Source organism: Ostrinia nubilalis, chromosome 13 (assembly GCF_963855985.1).
Source record: "Ostrinia nubilalis chromosome 13, ilOstNubi1.1, whole genome shotgun sequence".
Classification (NCBI taxonomy): domain Eukaryota; kingdom Metazoa; phylum Arthropoda; class Insecta; order Lepidoptera; family Crambidae; genus Ostrinia; species Ostrinia nubilalis.
Genome location: NC_087100.1, coordinates 14,133,929 through 14,148,650, shown reverse-complemented (window position 1 = coordinate 14,148,650; position 14,722 = coordinate 14,133,929). Strand labels below are relative to the sequence as shown.

Here is a 14,722-nt window from a genome sequence, read left to right as displayed (position 1 = left end):
AAATAAGCTACATTTTGGAACAGTTTTACTAAAACATTATAAATATTTTTTTATTGTTGATTGACGGTGACTTTACATAAATATATATCTCTACGGGGGACTCGTAAAGCTAAAAGCATAAAAGTAGTACCTACAAGAACATTATCTGGTAGATAAGTTCCCACCAGGCTATCAAGGCTTTATCAGCTACTGGTAAAACAGACCCATAATACTACTTTTGTTGAGAGCCTTAAACTTTTTTTTTAGTTTGTTATGAAACTGGCCACGTTTAACTTGAAACAACTAGACTGTGTTCCATCACCTTAATTTTAACCGTAAATATAATTATAACCGATGTTTTTGTATGGAGTTTGACATACATTTGACCTAGCCCTAAACAAACATAACTTTCAATAATGGATATTTTTCCGGCTTCTCCAGATTGTTTTTATTGAATACGCTTCCCGTTTTCCGATTTTCCCTATACGGCGAATTCCGCGAACGCAACCGAACGAATGCCATTCGTTTTACTTTGACGCACTGTACCTCTAGTAGGAAAAACTTTCGAGTTCGTTTCGTTGCGTATTCAAAGTGTCATCGAAAAATTTTGTATGAAAAATTAAACAGCGCCCCCTATATTATAGCCGCCCTAGGGGGCGCTGTTTAATTTTTCATACAAAATTTTTCGATGACACTTTGAATACGCAACGAAACGAACTCGAAAGTTTTTCCTACTAGAGGTACTGAATCAATGAAATACTTTTGTAAGGCGCAAGGTTACGGCTGTAGGAAATGCTTTTGTGTGGTACTTTATGGTCTGGAAAGAATTATGTGACCTTTAAAACCATAGACAAGTCTCAGTACAGATTCAATGAGGCATATTTGTAAAATATACGATACTATAGATCTAGCGCTCAGTCAGAGCCTGAGGTAGGTATGGGAGCGCGAGCGGGAGGATAAACATTCACATATTATGACGTGACAGAGCATACAAATCTCTGTGGAATTGTGTAAAGCAATCGTAATCATTTGACAGTTCATAAAGTACGATTATTCTGTCAAACGCTTTGTTTAACTGACTTTATCGTACGTTATGAACTGTCAAATGATTACGATTGCTTTATACACAATTCCAGCTCTGAAGCATATCTGTCTCGCTGACCTTTGATGTCTAAAATACACCCTCCCGTGCCGCTAAACCTAAAGCTGTGTACTTACCATGAGTTTACGTTAGGTGTGCTCGCTAGCGAGTACGTCAAAAAATCTATAATGATTTTAATTCTTGAAAGTAGCCGCTAGGGGCGCTCTACAATCTGTCATATATTGGCATTTTTTTACGTACTCGCTAGCGAAGACACCTAACGTAAACTCATGGTAAGCACACTGACCCGAATTTTGTACTGCCTATGTTTATTAGAAATGATATAGAATTCTAATGGTGAAAGAATTTTTGAAATCGGTCCAGTAGTTTCAGAGCCTATTCGATTCAAACAAACAAATATTTCCTTTTTATAATACTCGTTATAGTGTAGAACAGACATTAAAATTCATTACGTAACGTAGATTAAGTCCAATCTAAAATTACCAACTTCATTCAACCGTATTCGTTTCAGAAATTCTGCGAAACTGAAAAACATTTCATAAAAGTAAATGGAGTCTAGAGGATTATTTTAATACTCCTTACTACGCCGGTTATTTAAATGTAACTACATAAAAGAAAGATGATACAGTAGAACAACACTGTAAGAACTGTGAGTACTTGTAAAGTCAACCATCCCAATGTTTAGACTGTTACTTATTTTAATTCCGTATTGTAATTTTTTTTAAATCCAATTTTCACAATTGCGAATAAACCAAATCATGAATCTTATTGTAAGTTTAATTAATGAAATCTTACAGTATAAAAAAAAAAAAAAAAACCGACTCCAAAAAACCTACACTAAAAAGTAGAATAATAATTACTAATTACCTACTTATTTATTAGGACGAATTATTAATATTTATGTAGGTATACCATGATTGATACTTCTGGAGTCGGTGCCAAGATTATGAAACATGTAAAGTTTGCCTGCACCGACTCCAAAAGTATCAATCATGGTATACCTACATAAATATTAATAATTCGTCCTAATAAATAAGTAGGTAATTAGTAATTATTATTCTACTTTTTAGTGTAGGTTTTTTGGAGTCGGTTTTATTTTTTTTTATAAAATTTAACTTATTTCTTGTTTTTTAGGTAACTAATTATTACCTTGATGTTACCACTGAAGGTAGGCAGTACATTGAGACCATATTCTTAATGTATATTATAAAAAAGTTCATCCCCAATTTTCCACCCTTGGGGGTGAAATATTTTCTTCAAATTCGCATGAAACCACCCTTTTGATAATACCTATTCAACAAAAAAGTAATCGTTCTAATTGGTTTATAATCGGCGGAGATATTGCGTATAAAAAAGTTCATCCCCAATTTTCCACCCTTGGGGGTTGTTTTTTTTATTATTAAATTTAAATGGGACCACCCTTGAGGTATTACCTATACGCTGAAAAAAGATTTGTTCAAATCGGTTCATAATTGGCGGAGTTATCGCGTAACAAACATAGAAAAAAAAAAAAAACATACGGGTCGAATTGAGAACCTTCTCCTTTTTTTGAAGTCGGTTGAAAATTAGACCCGTTTTAATTAGGGATGTTATGGATATGTAGTTTCGGTTATGGATACGGTTACGGATATAGGAATAATATTATACCGGTTACAGTTACGGATATTTTTTTATTTCGGATATCCGAAAGTTTCGGTTACGACGGTTACGTATCGGATATCTATAACATCCCTAGTTTTAATAATTAATCAACACGCTAATCAAATCCACTCAAGGATAGATTGGTCTACCTAAACGTTGGATTACATCCGATCTCATCCATTGTCAATATGCTGTCGATAATTAGGTTAACCCCGACTAACTATTATCCTTCATCACGGTACATAAGTAGGTATGTAGGTACATACGTATTAAATTCCCAATAGGGCCATAGAGTATTATTCAAAAGGAAATGCGTACGGATGGCAACTTAAAGTGCTACGCGCTACGATTAAGCTCTCGTAGCGCGTAACACTACGAGTTCTACACGTTTTATTAGAATACATAATTTTAAGCTAATGTTCAACACGCATGTAGTTTCTTTTTGTAATAATTTTAAGCATGTCTATTGGTATGAAACAGCAGCACCTCAAGCTAAGTATAAATTAAAAATGCATTTTTATTTAGATACTTTTAATTAAAAACCTTATGAGCATTATATTGTTTTAAAATTAATAAGTAGCAATATTTTGTCTCCTCAAAATCTACATAGCTACCATGGACTCTCAGTAAAGCATGGCACTGTACATAACATATTAATTACGTAATACAAAGTGAACTTATTCTATCATTCTGTATTGTGAAAAAAAGTCGATCGACGTTTATAAAATAACTGCCGATGCTGTTAATAGCTGGGGTTTAACGGCTAAACGATTAAAACACGTTTATGCATTTTTTTGCAGCTAAACGTTTACACTGAAAGTAAAACAAAGTGTTCAAAATGTATTCAAAACTAAATAATAATAACAAATATCCTAGGACATTTTTTTACACTATTAAACCCAAACTAAGCAAAGCTTGTACTATGGACACTAGACAACGGATATAAACATACTTAAAGCCTGGTCCGTGAGCACGTAGAATCCCGTCCAATGACCCCAAGCTACCCATCCTTATCGCTCGCGCGTAATTATATTGCTGTCGCGACTGTGCGACGCGCGCCCGCAGTGAATGTGCGAGCGCGACAGCAACATAATTACGTGCGAGCGACAAGGATGGGCAGCTTGGGGTCATTGGACGGGATTCTACGTGCTCACGGACCAGGCATTCTTTACTTTTTACATACTTTTTTTTTGTAAATACAAACATATTATACATAGTAACACCCAGACCCGAAAACTTTCCTAGCGAGTTAACTTTCTTCTTTCTTTCAAAATTAGGATCATATTATGAAACTAGCGGCCGCCCGCGACTTCCTACGCGTGGATCCCGTTTTACCCCCTTCATCTGTCTTACGCGGTTTAGATTTTTCATACAAATGTTTTTTCCCGCTAACTCCCGTTCCCGTGGGAATTTTGCAATATCCTGTTGTAACTAAGCTTTCAGTTTACTAAGGTACCTGCATGCCAAATTTCAAGCGTCTAACTTAAGCGGTTTAGATTTTTCATACAAAAGGATTTTCCTGCTAATTCCTGTTCCCGTGGAAATTCCTAAGTATACTATAACCTGCCCAGAAGTATGAAGAATAATGTACCAAGTTTCGTTAAAGTCCGTCGAGTAGTTTTGTTTCTATAAGGAACATACAGACAGACAGACAAAAATTTTACTGATTGCATTTTTGGCACCAGTATCGATCACTAATCACCCCCTGATAGTTATTTTGAAAATATATTTCATGTACAGAATTGACCTCTCTACAGATTTATCATAAGTATAGATAAGGTCTGAACCAATCACTTCGCGATATAAGTTAGCACTGCAATCATCTCCTATCATCGAATATTTTCTGCAACGATAGTAAATGTGAAAAAAACAGCTTAACTCTAAAACCAAACGATTTCGAATGTTTTTATCCTTTGCGCGTTTTAAACGCTTCATTTACCTTTCATCCTATCACAACATGTCACAGTGGGCTTTTCAACTAAGCTTTAGAGTACATAAATATTGAGAGCAAGCTTTACAAAAAATCGCTCCATATGCAACGCCAAATGTGCCTTTAAGTTAACCATTCAATGGGGCAACATGGAAACGACGTTTTACTGCTAATATTGATATAGTTTTGCGTGGGGATTGTGGCAAAACCCTCCACTATAGTGGAGGAGGCAGTGGACTGTAAAGGGCTGTTGATGATGATGATGATGATTGATTAGTTAATATGTTTAACTAGAATTTTAACCGTTAACAGTGGAAACTCTGCGCTGGATAATAACCACGACTTAGGGTCCTAGGAAGTATGTTATTAAATACAGCTTAAATAGGTAAACTGCAACCGTCTAACTACTAGATACTTAGATAACAATGGCATAAATCCATCTCAAAAGTTACATAAACTACTTACTAGTTTAGTGTAAACTTGTGTTGGTGATCTTTTTAAATAAAATGAAATTAAATGCGTCTAAATAACAATATGTATTTTTTTATTCTTTTTTAGTAAAAGTTGATATTTTTAAAAATATCCGTTTATTTTAATAAAGTTACAATATAATGCAACTTTATGTAACGATAGCGATCAATGATGAAATATATGATCATACAATGCGCCTAAGCGTATAATAGAATGATGACCAATGTAAATACGAGTTTATATTGTCGCCCACACTCGGCCCGAGCTTGACCTCGATGTCCTGCTCACTTAGCGAAGACAAAGGCCAGTAGCGATGACAAAGAGGTATACATACCACAGTATTATTAATTAAATGTTACGTTCCGTTATAATATAAGTATGTAGAGGGTCCCATACATTTCTATTGCATAACGTAACGTCTAATTTATACGATTTCAGAATTATAATTATAAGTCTAGTTATTTACTGAACGCTGCTATTAAAAGTTTAAGGGCGATATTGGTAATAAGATTTGGGCATACTCGTAAATCAAACAAGTTAATGAAGAACTCTATCTACCTATCTATTATACCTATGTAGCGAAAGATTTGATCATTAGCTTGATTTTTTGCAATTAACTCTTCACTAATATTTAATAAACTGATTTGATTAATAAAGCCCTTTTTAAATTACTTTTCCTATCTTAAACTCAATTCATTCATCCTGAAAGCATTTAAAATATTATCATTCCCATCTTAAACCAATGAAACCCGTAAAATTGGCGGAACAACATTTGCTTTTAATGTGGGGTGACGTCACAATCCATTGTGCCCAGACAATTAATCAGTTAAACCTCCACAAAGGCTCATTCTCCTGGCTATCTGATCGGCTGAATGGAGGCGGCTGACGACCGGAGTGAGCACTTGCCTATATTCCGGCGTAGCAACAGGAGAACAGCCACACCAGTACAAGGTACCTTAAGAGTAGACGCAGACCGTTGATTTTTAGTTGGCCGATAGTTGTGCCCGATTTTAAATTGTATAAAGAATCGGCCAAATCGAATCGGCGTAGTGTGCGCACTCCCGTACATGCCCATACTGATCAACTGCCCGACTAAACTATCGGCCGACGAAAAATCAACGGTGTGCGCCTACTCTAAAACTAAGGACCTAGTAATTGGTACCGAAAAATAGGATACTTGATGAATTCTCTTCGTAAGTTGATTGAATTGAAATGTCTTAAAATTAGGTAGGTATATCATCAATTTTAAGCTCATAAGTAGTTTATTATGCTAAAGTAAGCCTATCTAGGCTAGCCTACAGGGCAGAGGCCTCACCACAACTTTGAAATGGAAGGCCTGATACTTCAGTATCACATTTAATATTTCCAAAATCATCAAAATAGTGAACATAAATATATCTTTTTAAATTACTCGTTAAAACTACTAACGAATAAATCAATAAAATTGTCTTTTTTCCCACAAGAAACCAATTTGACATCATAACATGCGGTATGTTTTCGGGCAATATTGTACGAAGATGGCTGTTCTTTTTAGGCGGTGAATTGATTGGGACCTCCCTGCGATGAAGGCAGACTGTTCCGGTATCGATCACCCAGCTAATTAATTACAAAACCTTTAAGTTATGAACGGATTTTTGTGTCGAAAGTTCTTTAACTTTTAATTTAACTGACTGCCGAATTCTTTCAATTTAGTGTGAATTATGATCGTTCATAAAATGAACTGTATTAATAAAAACATGGAGAACTGTTTATTTTCAGCATCATTCAGCTGCTTTTCATCCTACTTGGTGTAGAGTATAGGTTTAATTATTTACAAATCATCCACCGTATCCTTTCATGCAGACGACATCATATCAAGCTGTTGCATGTAATAATAATAGCTTGTAAAATGTATGTAGTTAGTTAGGAGTCATGTACGTAACAAACAACATGTACTATCGGCAACAGTGTTAACTGCCCATTGCCAGTCATGTCATCTCGTTCTATCGCAAAGAATCGCCATTTGATTAGAGCGAGAGCAAAAACGCAAATGGATAGTTAACAGTGTGGCCGTGTGTACTGCGTACATTGTACATATACGAGTAGTCTAAAGTATTGTAGGTAGTAGGTACCTACTGCACTATCGATCCTGTGCTAAATCAATCCAAGTATGACCATTTCGTTTACTAAGGCTGAATTTAGTACATAGACGCTTTTTTTTTCATTCGTTGTTATTAATTATTTAGATCTTGATGTCATGTACTCGTAGCTTGACTTCGTGAAAAAGACCCGATTCCAAAAACAAATTACACGCATACAAAGTTACAGGTAGAGTTAGTTAATGCTAAAATTGTGTGCGACATTAACGTAAACTTAATTGAACTTCCAAATATAGCGATAAAGCTTTGAGTTTTCAACTTTTGTGTTACCAGCCTTCTTGGGAAGACATTATCTTAATGACAGGCTTGTTATCAAAGGAAACGCTAATGACAGAGTACAGTGTGACGTCCACGGCCGCACTTCGTTACGTATCTCGGCTGCTAATTTGAATGCTCAATGGTTTTCTCGCATCAACGAATTATGAAGGATATGTGGGTGAATAAATCCTGCTAATATTATAAATGCGAAAGTTTGTGTGGATGTCTGGATGTTTGTTACTCTTTCACGCAAAAACTACTAAACGGATTTTAATGAAACTTTACAGTACCTATTATTGTTTATAACCCAGAATAACATATAGGCTATAATTTATGACGATCTGTGACAAACTAAATTTCACGCGGGTGAAGCCGCGGGAAAAAGCTAGTATGGTAATATAGCTGCCTAAGAGGACTGTCCCGCAGTATAATGTACAATTGTACAGTTCAGCACGTCAGACTAAACATTATCTTCTAAACAACTGTCATCTAGGTTGTCTGGAAGATATAGCTTTATAGCGATAAGACCGCGTAAACTGGGCCGTATCTTTGTATATTTCTTTCTTTTTTTGTGTAGTGTAGAAAACGGGAAATATTATCCAAAATATTTTCACGATACATAGTTTTTATAGCACCGAACCAAATAGCTATAAGAATTAGGTACTAAGATTGGAACGGCTCCATTCAGGCGGACTTATCGCTAGGAAGCTGTCCCTTCCAGACAACTCGGGAAGAGGACAGCTGTTTGTAACAGATTAAAATGTTTGGAACAGTTCCATTTACGTCTTATCTTTAAAAGCAAACTCTTCCAAGTAACCCTCAGAGGCCAGTTCTCTGAAATAAAAGGGTTATTCAGTGAATCTATATCTATAAAAGCAAAAGGTCACTGATTGACTGACTAACTCATTACGAAATCTCAGAAACTAGAAGTGCTAGGAGTCTCAAATTTTGCATGGGGGGGGGGGGGGTTCTTTTTAGAACTTAGGTGCTTACTAAGACGGGATTTTACTAAATTCAACCCCTTAGGGGGCAAAACGGGATCCACACGTACGAAGTCGCGGGCGGCCGCTAGTATTCCCATAAATGTACATTTAATAGCAAGTTACAGATGACAGTACATTAAGTTAAACTATATGGAATCTTATGCAGTTGTGACAAGTGTTATTTTGCCACAAAAATATTTAATGTGATGTACTGTCAACTGGACTTCAACCTACTAAAGTACGAATCTCACCAAAGGATTTTTTACGCATGGCATTATTGTAGTAGTAGTAGGCAGTATTACAAGGCAGGTATTTGACCGCAATCGCACCTGGTGTAGTGAGATGCAGTCTAGGATGGTACATATCTGCCCTGTAAATGCCTATTCACTCTATTTTGAACCTTATACGTAGAACAATATGATTCATAATTACCTTTTTAAAAAAATAAAACCGACTTCAAATGCGTGAACACAAAAAAAAACTAAAAATTAAAAATACTGCGTATAAAAAAGTTCATCCCCAATTTTCCACCCTTAGGGGTGAAATATTTTCTTCAAATTCGCATGAAACCACCCTTTTGATAATACCTATTCAACAAAAAAATAATCGTTCAAATTGATTTATAATCGGCGGAGATATTGCGTATAAAAAAGTTCATCATCAATTTTCCCCCCTTGGGGGTTATTTTTTCTATTATTAAATTTAAATGGGACCACCCTTGAGGTATTACCTATACGCCGAAAAAAGATTTGTTCAAATCGGTTCATAATTGGGGGAGTTATCGCGTAACAAACATAGAAAAAGAAAAACATACGGGTCGAATTGAGAACCTCCTCCTTTTTTGAAGTCGGTTGAAAATTGGTTTGTCATTTTGTGGTAGGTAAATGTACCTACATTTAGCAAGATAAGTTTAGAACTAAACGGCTGAAAGGATGAAGACGAAGTTGGAGGTAATGAACCGCGATAAACGCAACTTAGTTACTTCAAAAAGAATGTATTTTTGCGAACGTCGCAAAACGAGTCTCGTCCAAAATCATACACATGAGTGAATCAAATAATGTCTTTAAGTCTAAATATATTGTCTCGAGATTTCGAAACCTTTTGATCAGCAGATAAAACACAATTTATTGTCTTGATTTTATATCGGAAACTAGCGGTCGCCCGCGAATTCGTACGCGTGGGTCACGTTTTACCCCCTTAGGGGTGGAGTTTCGTAAAATCATTTCTTAGCGGATGCCTACGTCATAGCATGCCAAATTTCAGCCCGATCCGTCCAGTGGTTTGGGCTGTGCGTTGATAGATCGCTATGTCAGTCAGTCAGTCACCTTTGAGTTATATACAGTGTGAGTCACGTTAAAGTGTACATATGAAAATAGATGAAACTAAACCTATTTTTATCGACAAAAAAGAGGTCAAAAAATTTTTGAGATTTTTTTTTTATTTTTTATAGAATTTTTTTTCTTCCAATTACTTATTGTAAAGAAAACGTAATAACTTTTAAACTAAGCGGTATATCCTGATAAAATAAAAACAGTAATAATGCTAAATAACAGGCGATACTAAAAAAATACATAAAATACACAAAAAAGGCCAACAAATAATAAAAAATGATACTTTTTGAAAAAAATCTGCTTAAAAATTCGTGTTTTTTTGGTTATTTGATAAATTTCTCCAAAAAATGCCCCTATAACCGGTAGTTTTTATTACTTTGTATTATTCTCTATCGTATTACCTTCGTAAAACCAAAAATCGCATGTCTCTATCCCTATCACAACGTTTGCAATGATCGTTTGAACTAAGCCTCTCCGAGCGCGCCATTCAACGCTTCGTTAACAACAAAACTGAAAATGGCTCTAGATTTGTAATTTTGATAAAGACAAGTTAGATTTCAAATAAAAACAAAAGATTTCGAAGTAAAATAAGCATTTTAGTTAAAATTAAAATTGTCTCTACCTGTAGCGGAGAATAATGTTGTGGCAGGCCTTTGTTCAAACGATCATAGCAAATGTTGTGATAGGGATAGAGACATGCGATTTTTGGTTTTACAAAGATAATACGATAGAGAATAATAGAAAGTAATAAAAACCACCGATTATAGGGGCATTTTTTGGAGAAATTTATCAAATAACCAAAAAAACACGAATTTTTAAGCAGATTTTTTTCAAAAAGTATCTTTTTTTATTATTTGTTGGCATTTTTAGTGTATTTTATGTATTATTTTAGTATCGCCTATTATTTAGCATTATTACTGTTTTTATTTTATCAGGATATACCGCTTAGTTTAAAAGTTATTACGTTTTCTTTACAACAAGTAATTGGAAGAAAAAAAATTCTATAAAAAATTTAAAAAAAATCTCAAAAATTTTTTGACCTCTTTTTTGTCGATAAAAATAGGTCTAGTTTCATCTATTTTCATATGTACACTTTAACGTGACTCACACTGTATATTTAGAAGATTACGCACTCATATCTTTCGCAGTTAGAAAGTTACAGTATCATACACTATTCATCTCCATTAGTATAGAGATATTTCCGCAACTTCGTACGCGTGAAAATGGTTTGCAATTTTTTCCCGTTTTTGCAACATTTTTCATCTGCTGCTGTTGCTCGCAGCATGACGTTATATAGCCTATACTTTCCTCGATAAAAAGAACTATCCAACATAAAAAGAATACTTGTATCGATTCGAACCAGTAGTTCTTAAAATTCAACCAAACTAACAAAAAAAAAACAAAGTATAAAGCCAAAGACTTAAGAATGTTACTTAAAAATCTTTGTGTAAAATATTAATGCTTTAGATGGATACCTATTATGCTTCATCTATTCGCTACTAATACCTATTTGTTGTAAATTGATGTTCTAAACTGTGAAATTTTCAAACTTAAACGAGTTTAAAACTGTATTAAAACATAAAAACCACGCGATGGCTGAAACCCGGCGATAAGTTTTTATTAACTGCTACGGGCTACGAGGATGCTACGAACGGCTACGAAGTTTACATTCGTGTAGCTGTCTACGGATCGTAGCGCGCTACGAAATTCCGTAGCGGGTAGTCTGTAATATTAGTTCTGGTCATAGAGATGTCAACTAATGCGCTGAGTTCGAAACTCAGTGTCGCATTAGTAATTCACACTCACAAAGTAATCAAAATATGTGCTCATTATCCACTGCGGTATCAATACTCAACGTTCGAATAATCTTTATTACTACCACAGAATAATAATAAGTACTACGTACAGAAGTTTTACTTCGCGAAGATATTTAAAAAAATGTATGCTCAATGTCATTAACAAAATGGTGTAATTTAGCCTGTCACAAGAGTCAAGCACCATTTTGTTGACAAACGTCAGTGATCGGCACTGCGCCGAAACTATAGGGCTGACTTCGGTAAAATGATGTGACGTGAGGTGCCAAAGTGCGGAAAATTGCGGAGGAAATACATGATTTAGCATGAATTATCATGAATAATATTAACTACTTATTAACCTCTCAGTGTCTTGAGGCAACTTAAAAAAGTACATTCTGTGTTATTATTATTATTTAAGTAGTTAAATACTGCATAGTATTTAGTACACCATTTTCTTTATTTTCTTCCATCATACACAAGAATACGCGTGCGTGAGTCAATGTTCGCTCGTATGTGAGGCCTTGTCGAATAGTATCCTGTAGGTGGGCCATCGTGCGTGTTTTGTTTTCGATGTAAACTCGCGGAGATGAACAGGCCTGGTACTACGCAAGCAATGTAAACAGTTTACATTATGACGTCTGCAGCAATGTGTTCTGTTTTTGGGCATATTGCTGCGACACCGGCCCCGCCCCCTTGTCACATCTCCCTTTAGTTTCTGTGATCTGTGGTTAGATCAAAGAAAGGTTAATGCAATGCAATAAATGATTTGATTTGATTTGATTTGAAAGGTCAATATTTATTGAGAGATCTAATAACACTCAAAACAAATTTCTGAATTGTATACTCCGACAGTTATTTAATAATTTATTGTTTTGCATTCTGTCACTTAGGCAACGTTATTGTTATCCAACATTCTGTGCATGTCGTGGCAACCTTTAATTAAGGCAACACCTTAGCTTAATTTATTTATAAGGATACTGTGAATGTATGGTGTATGGTTTGTTGGTTGTCCTTAAATAAATAAATAAATAAACACAATTTTCTTTAATAGCTTAAAAAATATACGTCACCGATCTATGCTTTATGCATACAAGAATTCGGAAGATTTAAATGCATTTGCATAAAAAAAAACTTATATTTTACGTACTCCTTAAAATGCATTTGAATTCTCTTCCCAACATCGATTCTGTTTGTCTATTCAGGTCGAGGAAAAGTTTTAAAAGCACATTTGCAAATGCCTCGCGATGAGTTTTATGTTCTTAACTTGCAGAGTGGCGAACATGTACATTTATGTGTACATATTTATTATGTCTTATATGAAACTAAAGAAAATTATTCAGTAGGCGTTCTATTTAATGGTCAATGCTTAAAATTAATGAAGCAATAACTTCTACGGAATATTATGATTCTGATAGTAGTGGCTCGACTTCTTAAGCATAATTTGGTTTCCTTTCTGTATGTATGTTTGTCATACTCAGACTCTTATTGATACAACTCAGAACTCCATTATGGTTTAATTTTAATAGTTTGGACCAATCAGAGGTGGAATTGTTTAAAGCAATCGTAATCATTTGACAGATCATAACGTACGATAGAGTCAGTTAAACAAAGCGTTTGACAGAATAATCGTACGTTATGAACTGTCAAATGATTACGATTGCTTTACACGATTCCACCTCTGACTTGTATCTACTTTTTCAAATTCAATATGTTACAGATCGTTATAGATTATAAGCCTTTAAGTCATTCCGATGTAATAAACAATAATAGGTATTGTAAAGTTCACCAACATCCGTTCAGTAGGTTTGCATAAAAGAGTAATCTATCAGTCCAGTATTAAGCAAACATCCATTCACCCTCACAAAATATCACATCTGTAATAGTGTGACGTAATAATCCAGGCTTTAGTGGTCAATGAGCCTTTACCCGTCCGTATTTTAGCCGGAAGTAGGGTTGCCATCCGTCCGGGTTTCCCCGGATTTGTCCCAGTTTAGTGGGCGACCGGGAAGCGTCCGGGCGTTTCACTTGTGCCTGGGCTTAAGAATTTCAAATCTTATGGACTCACATCAAGTCCACTGACAGCCTTATTCACGTAACAAAACTTCAACGACAACAAAACACTGTACGGCTATCACGAAAAACTTTCGAGTTCGAATCGTTTGCGTATTCGAATCGCCATCAAAAAAATTTAGTACGAAAACTAGAACAGCGCCCTTGTGAACGTGTCGTGAAGTGAATTTACTATGAGAAATGGTTGCACGAAACTTATTTTGAGAATCAAAATTGTCACGTTATCGTTTTATTCGAAGATTGAGTATCGAATTTCGTCGAATACGCAAACGATTCGAACTCGAAAGTTGTTCATGCTAGAGGTACTGAGTTGCGATGCTATCGAGTAATCGTTCGATCAAAATGATCCCTGTGAATATGGATTTAGAACTGTTTTTCAATGGGACGACTACAGCGAGATCTTGACTGTCAAAATACGTGAATTAGGCCACTGGACGGTGTCGACGGCTTATTGCATAAGAATCATGTGGACGACTCATGTCGACGGGTTGGTGGATTTGGTGTAAATCCGGGGTTGTCACGCGTGGTGTCCTGGTCGCCAAATTCAAATTCATTTATTTCACAGAAATACACGACAATTAGATATTTGTTATCTTTCTTCTTTCTTTTTCATCCAAATGACGTCCACTGCTGGACAAAGGCCTCCCCCACGGTTTTCCACAACGAACGGTCCTGCGCTGCCCGCATCCAGGCTCTTCCCGCGACCTTTACCAGATCGACGGTCCACCTAGTAGGAGGCCTGCCCACGCTACGTCTTCCAGCCCGTGGTCGCCACTCGAGAACTTTCCTACCCCAACGGCCATAGTCTCTGCGAGCTATGTGCCCCGCCCACTGCCACTTGATTTTAGCAATTCTGCGAGCTATGTCGGTTACTTTGGTTCTCCTGCGGATCTCCTCATTTCTGATTCGATCACGCAGGGAAACTCCGAGCATAGACCGCTCCATCGCCCTTTGGGTGACCTTGAGCCTTCTTATGAGGCCCATAGTAAGCGACCACGTCTCAGATCCGTATATCATCACTGG

At 35.9% G+C, this 14,722-nt stretch overlaps 1 protein-coding gene across 1 annotated transcript in view; it reads right to left on the bottom strand.

Annotated features, from left to right (window-relative positions):
* LOC135077342 (sodium-dependent neutral amino acid transporter B(0)AT3) overlaps nucleotides 1-14,722 on the bottom strand; it is a 41,839-nt gene that overhangs the window by 3,502 nt on the left and 23,615 nt on the right. The window lies entirely within an intron of this gene.